Below are 11,386 nucleotides of genomic sequence, written 5' to 3' on the forward strand. Positions count from 1 at the left end.
ATTTCTCCCCTATTTTTGAAATAAGCAATGGAGAATATTAGTTTAAGGACAAGGTCTCTGGGGTTAGAGTCCTTGGATTTTAATTTCTGCTCTGCTGCCCCAGTAGCTGTGTGATTTTGGGCATGTTACTTAACTTCTCTGTAAATAATAATAGTTCTCAGCTCAGAGAGTTGTTAATGAAAATTAAATATGTAACAACTATGGCACTTAGAACAATCTGGCCCATATTAACTACTACTATTATTTCCCACTTTGTTGGCTCTTTACTCATATATTCTAAGAGTTCCTTGAATTTACCTACTGTATCATCAACTTTTCTAGGTGTCCAATTCATTATTCAGACCATTTATTTTTTCATTCAAGCAACTGTATTTTTATTTAATTTTTAATTTCAATATTATCTTTCCCATTTTCTGATCGTTCCATATGAATTGCAGCCTGTTCTCATTTTTGGTGGCAAAAACTATTTTGTTTTAAAGTTTTTATTTACATTCCAGTTAGTTAACAGAGAGTGTAATATTGTTTTCAGGAGTACAATATAGTGATTCAACACTTCCATATAACACCCGGTGCTTATTATAGCAAGGACCCTCCTTAATCCCCATCATCCACCCCACCCCGCCCCCCCGCCCCGCACCCTCCACTTCCCCTAATATATTTTTTTTTTAAGTGTAAGCTCTTGTTTGTTCACCAAGCCATCTCCTCTTCTCTAGGGTTAGTGTTTCTTTGTTCATCTTGGTTTTTCTCTTTCATGGTGTTGATTTTCTTTAAATGCTCAGTAACTATTGTTTTCCTTTTTATGTTTATGAAGATTGGGAAGTACACATACTGAGCTTGGGTTTCCTTTGTAGTTAGCTGTGTTCAATCTGGCGCCACATTGGTCAGAGTCCAAACAGGAAAACAAAAAACCACACTAACTATTTTAAACATTAATATAGATCAAATTTAATACAGAGATTCTTTGCAAGATTGTTGGAAATTCTGAAGGAGCAAAAGATGGTAGAATCAAGTTACTTGAAGATTAATAACTATAGGAAACTGTGACCATCTCTGAGGCAAAACCTTACCCAAAGGCTAGGTCAGATGTGCTGCTAAGGCTCCTGCTGTTGCCTGAGCAGGAACCCAGTTATTTGAGTGAAAGGGATTATAAGGGAAAGGAGGGGAACTGAGTGGGAAAAAATTAGAGAGGGAAACAAACCATGAGAGACTCCTAACTCTGGGAAAAGAACAGCGTTGCAGAAGGGGAGGTGGGTGGGGGGTTGGGGTAACTGGGTGATGGGCACTTGATGGGATGAGCACTAGGTGTTATACTATATGTTGGCAAATCGAACTTCAATAAAAACAAATAAAAAAATAAAATAAATAATTGGGACTGGGGTCTGCAAACTTAAATGCCTACAGGGGCATGGCAAGCCCTGTAATGTATGAAGCCACTGGGCTGGTGAGCATGGAACAGCAAGGGTGGTGGGAACCATGGCTAGCTGGAGAATGCATACCCAACCAAAAGGCATCTGCATTAATTTTACAAAATATAATACTATTTAATAAGACAGATTTTCAGCTAGATTCTACGTCTATTGGTTTTTCACTCCCCCAAATATTTTAAATATTCACTTTAAAGGAAAACATATTTTCAGATTTACCAGAGGCCTGATGCATGCCTTATTGTTGTAAGTTTACTATTATCTGTGGAGCTGAAAATTAGCCACTTGTATTTTACTACATCATCTTGTTAGAATCGTATATCAGAGCATGATTTGGGTAATACTGGGGAAAGCATTCAGTTGTTTTTCTGTTCAGCTCTTTTGAGGGTATAGGAAAACAATTCTGTTCCTTTTAATATTTTATAGTCTGCTTTTCTGTAGCCCTGCCTGACAAACATGAGCTGGAGTATCATTATGTTTTGGATGCCTTCCAGATATGAATATCACTTTTCAGACCGTAAAAGGAGTGACAGGATCCTTGGCAAATGGACTAGAGCTGACCAAACCTCGGAAGGACTGATCTTATGCTGACCGAAACAGTGGAGAAAAGAAAACAAGGAAAAGAAAAATGAATCTGTCATACTGTCATTTGAGTTTTTCCATAGATTATTAAGTTTATGGGGGAAAGGCTCACACCAAGACCAAGCAATTAGCTCCAACATTAGGAGGAAAGAGCATTATGTCAAAGGCATGCTGTGCTCTGTACATTGTCATTTGCTTTTCTCAAATCAACCACACAAGAAAGGCATTTTAGCCCCTGTTACAGATGGAGACTTGAGGCTTAGAGAATTTAAGCACTTGACCAAACAGCTATTAAGTGACGGTGCTGCTATTTAAATATAAATCTGTTTTATTTCAACACTCGGTTCTTTCCTCTACACCATATAATCTCTTTATAAAGTCAGATGTTAGAAATTTCAGAAGATGGTCGGGAAGTTCTCAACAAAGAAGCATTTTTGAGAGCTGTCAATTTTCTGCTAACAACGTACTGAAAAAGTGTTTTAGACATTTTACTGGTTAATTTGCAAGCAGAGCAATAAATGAGTAAACTTATTCCAAATTAATATCTACTTAGAGAGCTGCTGAGCCAAGTCAGGCATTGACCATGACCCGGCAATCTTTGCCTCGTTCCACAAATAGAGCAGTGATGACTCATGAGCACAGAGTTGGTAATAAACCCACTGGCTCACACATGTACCCTGAGCTGTGGTCCCTAGTGACTTAACGGGTCTCTGAATGTTGACAGCCAGCCACATCTAAAATCACAGCTAGGAATAGAAGAGGACTGAGAAATCAGATACTGCTCTCTACTTCCAGAACCCTCCCAGCACATAATGGAAAAACCAGAGTAGGCCTTCAATAGGTGGCTTTAAGTTTAAGTTTGGGGATGGTGGAATTAACCAACCTGAAATGTATTGTTCAAGGGGCAATTGATCCTGTGACTCACAGTAAATAAGATGCCCTTGAAAGCCTGGCAGCTCACGAACACTGTCTGCTTGTATTCCCTTTTAAGATCAACCTGTTGATACGTTTATGAGCATATAATGGGCACTGCCTAATACCACTAATTGCCACTTAATGTCAATCTTAGACTTATTCTTTCTGTGTGCTTTATGATCCCTTAATTGGTTAATTAGACCAGCATTGGCTGAGTGAGTGAAGGCAGTAAGTTAGTGTTGCCTTCTGTGTCTGCTCTTAAGAGACTAGAAGTCAATAACCGCTGCCCTACAGAGACCACACCTTGCTTTTCCTTTGCCACATCGTGTTTTGGAATTAGATACACCTGGAAAGCCTTTCGTGCTTGTTAATATTAACTCAAAAGGACCTAAATAGCTTCCCAGCATCCTCGCTTGCCTCTGTCTAATCCAAGGTTTCTCCAACTTTGGCATGCGTCAGAATCACCTGCTGGGCTTGTTAAAACACAGACTGCAGGGCTGCACCCTGGCAGCTTCCTAGTCACTAAATCTGAGGGGGAAACCCCAAATTGTGCATTTCTAGTAAGTCCCCAAGTGATTCTAATGCTACCAGCCTGGGGGCCATCCTTTGAGCTCTCCTGCTCCAAAGCTGCCCTAGAACCCAAGGACCTAGCAGAAGGCTATCACGAGACCCGAGCCTGATCAACACTGGAGGTAAAGCCAAACTGTTTTTTCCCCTTAAGTGGGGGTAAGCCACAATGACCCTCTAGTTCAGTGATTCTCAAAGTGCAGTTCCTCAACCGGAAGTATCAGTATCACCTGGGAACTTGTTAAGACCACCTGTCTCAGAAATTCTGGAGGCGAAGCCCAGCAATTTGTTCTACAAGCTCCTCGGAGACACTGAAGTGGGACAACCTCTGCTTTAAATCCATTCTCTACAAGGCAGTCAGAGCGAATTTTTTAAATTGAATTTTTTGTTGTGATAACTGTAGATGCACATGCAATTGTAAGGAATGCTATGGGGAGATTTCTTGTCCATTTTGCCCAGCTCCCTCAACAGTAACATTTTGCAAAACTATAGGATAATGTCATAATCAGGATTTTAACATTGAGAGAATGCACCTATTTTATTCAGATTTCAGCAGTTTTACTTATAGTAGTGCGTGTGGTGGGCAGGCACGCATGTGCATATTAAGCCCTATGCAGTTTTATTACTTATGTGTATTCATGCATCAACCACCAAAGACAAGTTCCAACACCATAAAGACCCTTCAGTTTATCCCTTCTAACTGTACCTGCTCTCCTCTAGCACAGCCTGCACCTGGCTTGTTCCTCACCCTTGGCAAACTCTAATCTGTTCCCCATTCCTAAACCTCTCTCACTTCAAAACTGTTAGATAACCGAAATCATACAGTTCGTAACCTTTTGGGATTGGCTTTCTTCACTCAACACCATTAGCTGGGGATGCATCCAAGTCGTGTGTATCAATAGTTTTGTTTCTTTTTATTGCTGGATAGTTTCTAGGGTAAGTATGTACCACAGTCTGTGTAATCATTCCTGTTGAAGGACATCTAGATTGATGCCAGTTTTTTGGCTATGACAAACAAAGTGGCTATGAACATTCATGGAGAGGTTTCTGTGTAAGGATGAGTTTTCATTTCTCTTGGGGTAAAGACTCAAAAATATAATTGCTAGGTGGTACATAGTTGCATGTTTGGTTTTGTGAAAAACTCCCAAACTATTTTTTGGAGTGGTTGTACCAATTACATTCCCCATAGCAAAATGTGAACGATCCAGTTTCTCCGCATCCTTACCAGAATTTGGTATTCTCATTATCTTTTGTTTTAGCTATTCTGTTAGGTATGTAGTAATAGCTCACTGGCATTTTAATATATATTTCCCTAATGGCTAATGATATTGAGGCTTTTTCTGTGTGCTTATTTGCTATCTGTATCTCCCCAGTAAAATGACTACTCGTGTCTTTTGTCTATTTTTTAATCACATTATTTTTTGTTGTTGCTATTTTTACTGTCAAGTTTGAAGAATTCTTTATATATTCTAGATGTGAATCCTGTGTTGGATGTGTAGTTTGCAGATATTTTCCTCCAGTCTTTTCATTCTTTTAGCAGAGGCTTTCACAGAATAAAGTTTTTAATTTTGATAATGTCCAATTTTTTCTTTTATGGAAAAATTGTCCATAGTGAGCTTTAAAATTATTTTAAGACTTTTTAAAAAGTACTCTCTACACCCAACATGGGGCCTGAACTCATAACCGCGAGATCAAGAGTTATATATGATCCACCGACTGAGCCAGCCAGGTGCCCCATGAGGGTATTTTTGTATTGTGGTAAAATATAGGTAACATAGTGACCTTTCAGAACACTTTTCTAGAATGACCTTTCAAAACACAGATCAGATTATGTTGCTTCCCTGTTTAATACCTTTTAATGGTTACCTATTGCCCTTAGGATAAAGCTTAAAATCTCTAATGTGGAGTAAAGCCCTCACTACCCCACTGTGAGGCTACTCTTCTCTGCTCTTTGGCCAGACAGAACTACTTTTAGTTCCTCTAAGATCTCTGTTTTTCTCTCTCTTCTCTCCTCTGGGACCATACTCTCCTATCTTCTTCTCCCCTTTATAAATTCTTTCAGGTTTTAGCTGTTCTACTCTGGTTCCCCTTCTATTTCACAGCATTAGGATCTGTGCTCTCAAAGCACTTATCACATGGACTTAGAAGTGCATGTTTCTCTGTGTTCCCCATTTGCTAAGCTCCTTGAAGGCAACAACTATTATTCATTGCTGTCTGTCCTTTGCTTGTTGAAATGCCTGCCACATTGTATGGCTGGCTAGACCAAAGTCACTAATCCTGGGGACCTGCAGCACTCCTCACAGGACCACCCCTAGGAAAAGAAAAATAAAATCTAAACAAAACCTTAACTCCAAAGTGAATATCACCCACATCATCTCTGATCAACTTTCAGAACATCCTGAAGTAAAAAAAAAAAAAAAAAAAAAAAAAAAAAGAACATCCTGAAGTTACAAAGCAGCCTTTATTATTGAGCACTTGTGTGTAGCATGGTATTTTGGCAAAGTGTTTTATAATTAACTCCATTGTTTCTCAAAACCCCGAAGGAGAAATGTTCACCTCCTGTCAGAGATCAGGGAACTGAGCCCAAATAGATCAGAAAACTGCATCTCAAATCACATGGCAAATCATCAGCCCTCACCACAAGTGGTTTTGTCTACTTGGCTTTGACCCTGATGTGTATTGGGGAAATCCATGAAACCCAGGGAACACCCAGAAGGGGTTATCCAATACAACTTTCTTTTTTGGACCATTAACAAAAATCGAATGATGATTATTTTAAATGTGTGTTGAATGTATGAATTGAACAAATAGAAGCCAGCGTTTTAAATGTGGAACTAGTATTCCTTTTTAAAGAGGTAGGCTTATTATGAGTCTTGCTCATCACTGGCTTACTGAATGTTTCATGGTTTATAGATTAGGTTCCACAGATTAGTATAACCCTTCCTATAGCTTCCATAATACTGAAAGTGGAGAAAAATCTTCACGAATGACAGGAATTAATTCTCTTTATTTTGTACAAATTAATCTGGATATTTTCTTTACCTATTTAGTGGATTTAAAGACAGTCATTGTAACCCACCCACATTGTCAGGTGGACTTGAGCCCTCAATATCAGGTCTTCACAAAGGGAAGAAGGGCCTATTCAAAGGGAATAGTAATTAATTAAAAAAATTCAGGAAGAAGGCTGACTAGCCCATCCCCCATACAGCCTTCTCTATGAGGTGGAAGGTAATGTATTTTGAGAGTCTACTTAGTCTCCCTTGGGGTAGTTGTATTTGGACTGAATAAGGTATTAGACCTCCTTGTCAGACCAAGGCTTGCTTGCTGCTGGATCTCCATCCTTGCATCCCTGCCAGAAGGACAAGACAGAACAGGCCTGTCTCAAAGTATCAGCCAACCAGTGAGCTAGGTATAACGCAGCCCCAGTCTGCCATGGGCTCAGGTCTTAGCCCCCATCTATATATCCAAGCAGGGCCTGCGCCTCTCTGGGGTGCAGATTCACCCCAGGACTATTGCATGAGGAGCAGAAATTGACCTCTGATAGACATCTTTTCTCCTAAATCCACTCAGTAATATTATAGGCTCAATTTATTTTATCTCGATTATGAAGATAACATTAACTGATGATGAGATTCAAAACATTTTTGTAGTCTGGCTTACTGACCAATACAAAACTCTTGTTCAAGTATTTATTCAACATATACTTACTGAGTACTTCCTCTGTGCCAGGCATTGTGTGTAGCCCTGAGGATAGAGTAGCATAAGCAGGGCCTCTGCCCTCTCGAAGCTTATAATCTAGCAGGGGAAGAGCCTAATATTAAACAGTCATACGAGAGCATACATACATCCTTTAAAGCCAGCCTATGCATGCAGCATCTATTTGTTGTAACACCATTTATATCTGAAACATTTTCCTTCAAAGATACATACACACAGAGCACATTATGTATAAAACACTCTAAAGCAGTGCATTGTGGCTGTGTGTGTTTCCCCCATGCTCAAGGAGAGCCAGTGCAGCCATTGGAGCATCGCCCACCATGCTGCAGAGATCCCCAGCCTGAATGTGTTTCTGAGCAGAAACACTAGGCTGCCTACAACCACATGGAGCTGAATTCCACCAACAACTTGAATGAGCTTGAAAGTGGATTCCTCCCCAGAGTTTCCAGACACCTTTGACTTTGTAGTTCCCAGATCAGAAAACCAACCAGCCGAATCTATCAGATTGCTATGAACTGCAAGACAATAATTAGTGTTGTTTTAAGATGCTGAGTTTGTGATAATTTGTTACAGCAATAGAAAATTAATGAAGGAGTAAGGGCATGGACACTAATCAAGAAATTATTGCAGAATAGTAACTACATGTTGGTGGCATGAACCACACGACAGTGTGAAAGTGATAAGAAACGGTCAGTTTCTACGTATTTTGAAAGTAGAGCCTGAATGATTTGCTGATATGGTGTATCCTTGGGAGCAGCCGAGGGTAACTATGGGGATTTTTGTCTGAGCAATTGGAAGGCTGAGGTTTCCACTTAGAGTCAACTGTGAATGGAGCAGTTTGCAAAAGTGAATTTAGAGAGGTGGGTAGGAGCTACACTATACAGAGCTTTCTGAGTTATGTTAAGAATTTTGAAAGAGAGTAAGATCCGAAACTTCTCATCACAAGGGAAAAAATTTTTTGTAACTGTATGAGTTGATGGATGTTAACTAAACTTACTGTAGTAATCATTTTGCTATATATATATATTGCATATACATATATGTCAAGTCATTATGTGGTGTATTTATACTTATAAATAAGTGTTGAATGTTAATTATATGTCAATAAAACTAAAAAAGAATTTTTAACATTATCTTAAAAATAAAGTTATTGAATACTTTTAAGTAGACAAAGGCTAAATAATATCTGCATTTAAAAAAGAGCACTCAGGAGCCCTCAGAGTGGGGAAAGATGTAGTCAGGCACATGTACCCAAATGCAAGTAGGTAACGTACACATTTTAAGAACATCAGCAAAGCCAGAGTCTTCCATAGTGAGACAAAGGAGAGTCTCCTATTCATCAGAACAGAATTTCTCTGATGTAAGTAATAAAATAAGAGACTATTTCAGACAGGAAGCCAGGATTGCTTTAAACTAATTTAATTACAATTTTACTAAAATATGTAATAAAATTAAGCATAAACAATGTATAATCGTAGTTCTTATAACACTATGAAAGCAAATAAATTTACAAATTAAACACAGAGAAAAACAGAACTCAGATTTAGAACATTAGTACACTGTTGCAGAAAATACTGTTTTGCAGAACCTAAATTGCCACGGCTTGACTTAATAGTTGAAAGATGCAGTGTCCTTTTTCTCTAAACATCAACAATACAAATGCAAATGCCTGCTCTCTAACATGTTGTAAAAAATGTTATTAACATCGAAGTTTTGCTTGCTAGTTCAAGATTATCAGATGTTATGGTAGTCAACATTTTGCCAATGAACAGTCTTCAAATGGCATTTTTAATGAGGCATAATTTGATATTTCTGTAAAGTTTACATACTGGCATCAAGATGAGATAGCATTGTAATATCTGTAGCATCTTAGAAGTTTTCATTAACATTTAATAGTTTTGTTGAACAGTCACCATTATATGTTTACCTCTCCACTTACTAACAATGAACTATTGTAAATAAATACATATAAAGGTAGAATTTGTGTAACACAGCTGCTTACAACACCACACAGTTCCTTCAAATTTAGCTTGCCTAAATGCAAAGAAGACAAGAAGAAACTAAAACTGCAAAGCTTAGAGAAGAAGAAACAATGCAAATGCAAATGATGTGATTTTGTGCATATACTCAGCAAAAGATGCTTCAGAAAATTGCTAAATAAACTCTCTTATTATTTCTATTAAACTTGCTGGAAATAAAATTTGGCACGTATTTCACATGTTAGCAGTAGTTGAAAAATAAAATTAAAACATACTATTTAAATTAATATAAAAAGCATATAATAATAAAAATGACAAGATAGGCAAGAACTTTCTGGATAAGTGTATAAAACTTAACTGAATGATGTTTAAGGAGGTCTAAGTAAATGGGAAGATAGACCATGTTCACTGATTGGAAAACACAATATTTAAGAAAGGTCAACTCTCTCTAAACTGATTCAGAGAAATACTAATCTTAACCCAACAGGTTTTTCTTTTTTGAAAATTAATAGCTGGGGCAGCCCGGGTGGTGCAGCGGTTTAGCGCCGCCTGCAGCCCGGGATGTGATCCTGGAGACCCGGGATCGAGTCCCACGTCGGGCCCCCTGCATGGAGCCTGCTTCTCTCTTTGCCTGTGTCTCTGCCTCTCTTTCGCTCTCTCTGAATAAATAAATAAATAAATCTTAAAAAAAAAAAAAAAGAAAATTAATAAGCTGATGTAAATTTTGCATAATGCAAAGAGCCAAAGATCACTAAGACACTTTTGAAAAAAAAAAAAGAAAAAAGAAAAACAGGTGAGGTGACAAGTAGACATCATTTACATAAGGCATTATCAAGCTAAAATAATTAAGACCATAAGGTGTTTGTAGAGGCAGAGAAAAACATAGACCAGTAGAACAAAGTAGACTTCCCAAACAGATGCATTAATAAGTGGGCTATTGAAATAAGATTGAGGTAGTATTGCAGGTCAATAGGGAAATGATGATCTTTTCAATAAGTCATCCTGGGAAATTGACTATCCTTCCAGACAAAAACAAAGTCAGGTGCCTCCCTCACACCATGCATAGAAAATTCTCAGGTAGACTAAACATCTAAATGTGAAAGCCCAAAATCATTAAACTTTATGAAGATAATAAAATAGACTATCTTTAGGACTTCAAGATCAGAAATTATGGATATTAGTCCTAAGTAAATAAAGGTCAACTGTAAATTGTAAACAGAAGTCATGTTGTAAATATTATATAAAGTGCATAAACCATAAAAGATTGATGTACTTAATTAAAGTTGAGAGCTTGGGTTCATCAGAAGATACTCAAAGAGTGAAATGACAATCCACACATGGGAGAGGATATTGATGACACATCAATAAGATGGGAGAGACTAGAGTTTCCTCTTGAGAAGAACCTACATAAAAAGAGATGTGACTGTTAGTAGCTCAAGGTCTTTGGGATGGCAAGATGTGCGCACTCAAGGAGTGCTGTTTTGGATAACCATGGCAAAACTTGTCCGTAACACCTCTGTTAATACAGAAAGGACTCTGGCAAGCACAAAAAGAAACAGCCCCCGGGTGAAAAGGCTGCAGGGGATATGCCACCTGGGGGTTATTTTAATGACGACAAGGAAGTGGAGCAAATGTCCAGGAAAGAAGTCAAAGGTAAGGAAGATTAATGATTATGGTGCAGGAATTCTAGAGGTCACAGGGGTTGGGTAGGAGAGTGAGGAGAGGCTCAGGGTTCAGTTAACAGGCAGGACGTAGAAAACTGTATGGGAAGGAGCCCTCAGGAGATGGTAGGTGACCAGAGATGCCTGCCTACATTGCATGTGACCCTCATAAACTCAACTAGGAGGCATAAAGGAGGAGGTGAGCACCAAGATTTAGTAGGATTGGGCTTTGTCCTTGAAGTAAGCCCAGTGACTATACTGGGAGCCAGGTGAGCCTTCACTGGTGATGGCAGCTACTGTGACCACAGAATGGTCGGAAAAGATGCACAGCAAGTGTGAAGCTGTAGTCTCTCAGTGGGAAAGGGAGTGGGGTCACAGGTGACCCAGGTTATTCTTCCCAGGAATGGGCTTGCATTGTGTATACTTTAAGGGTCCCCTATCTACAAGCTGATAACTACGGTCTTTTCCTTTTCCTCCTTCCCAGGGTGACATAAACTTAATTTTTAAAATATCTCATTTACGTATTGGCGGTTGAGCCACT

The sequence above is a fragment of the Canis lupus genome, chromosome 27 (genome assembly GCF_003254725.2).
Source record: "Canis lupus dingo isolate Sandy chromosome 27, ASM325472v2, whole genome shotgun sequence".
Lineage (NCBI taxonomy): Eukaryota > Metazoa > Chordata > Mammalia > Carnivora > Canidae > Canis > Canis lupus.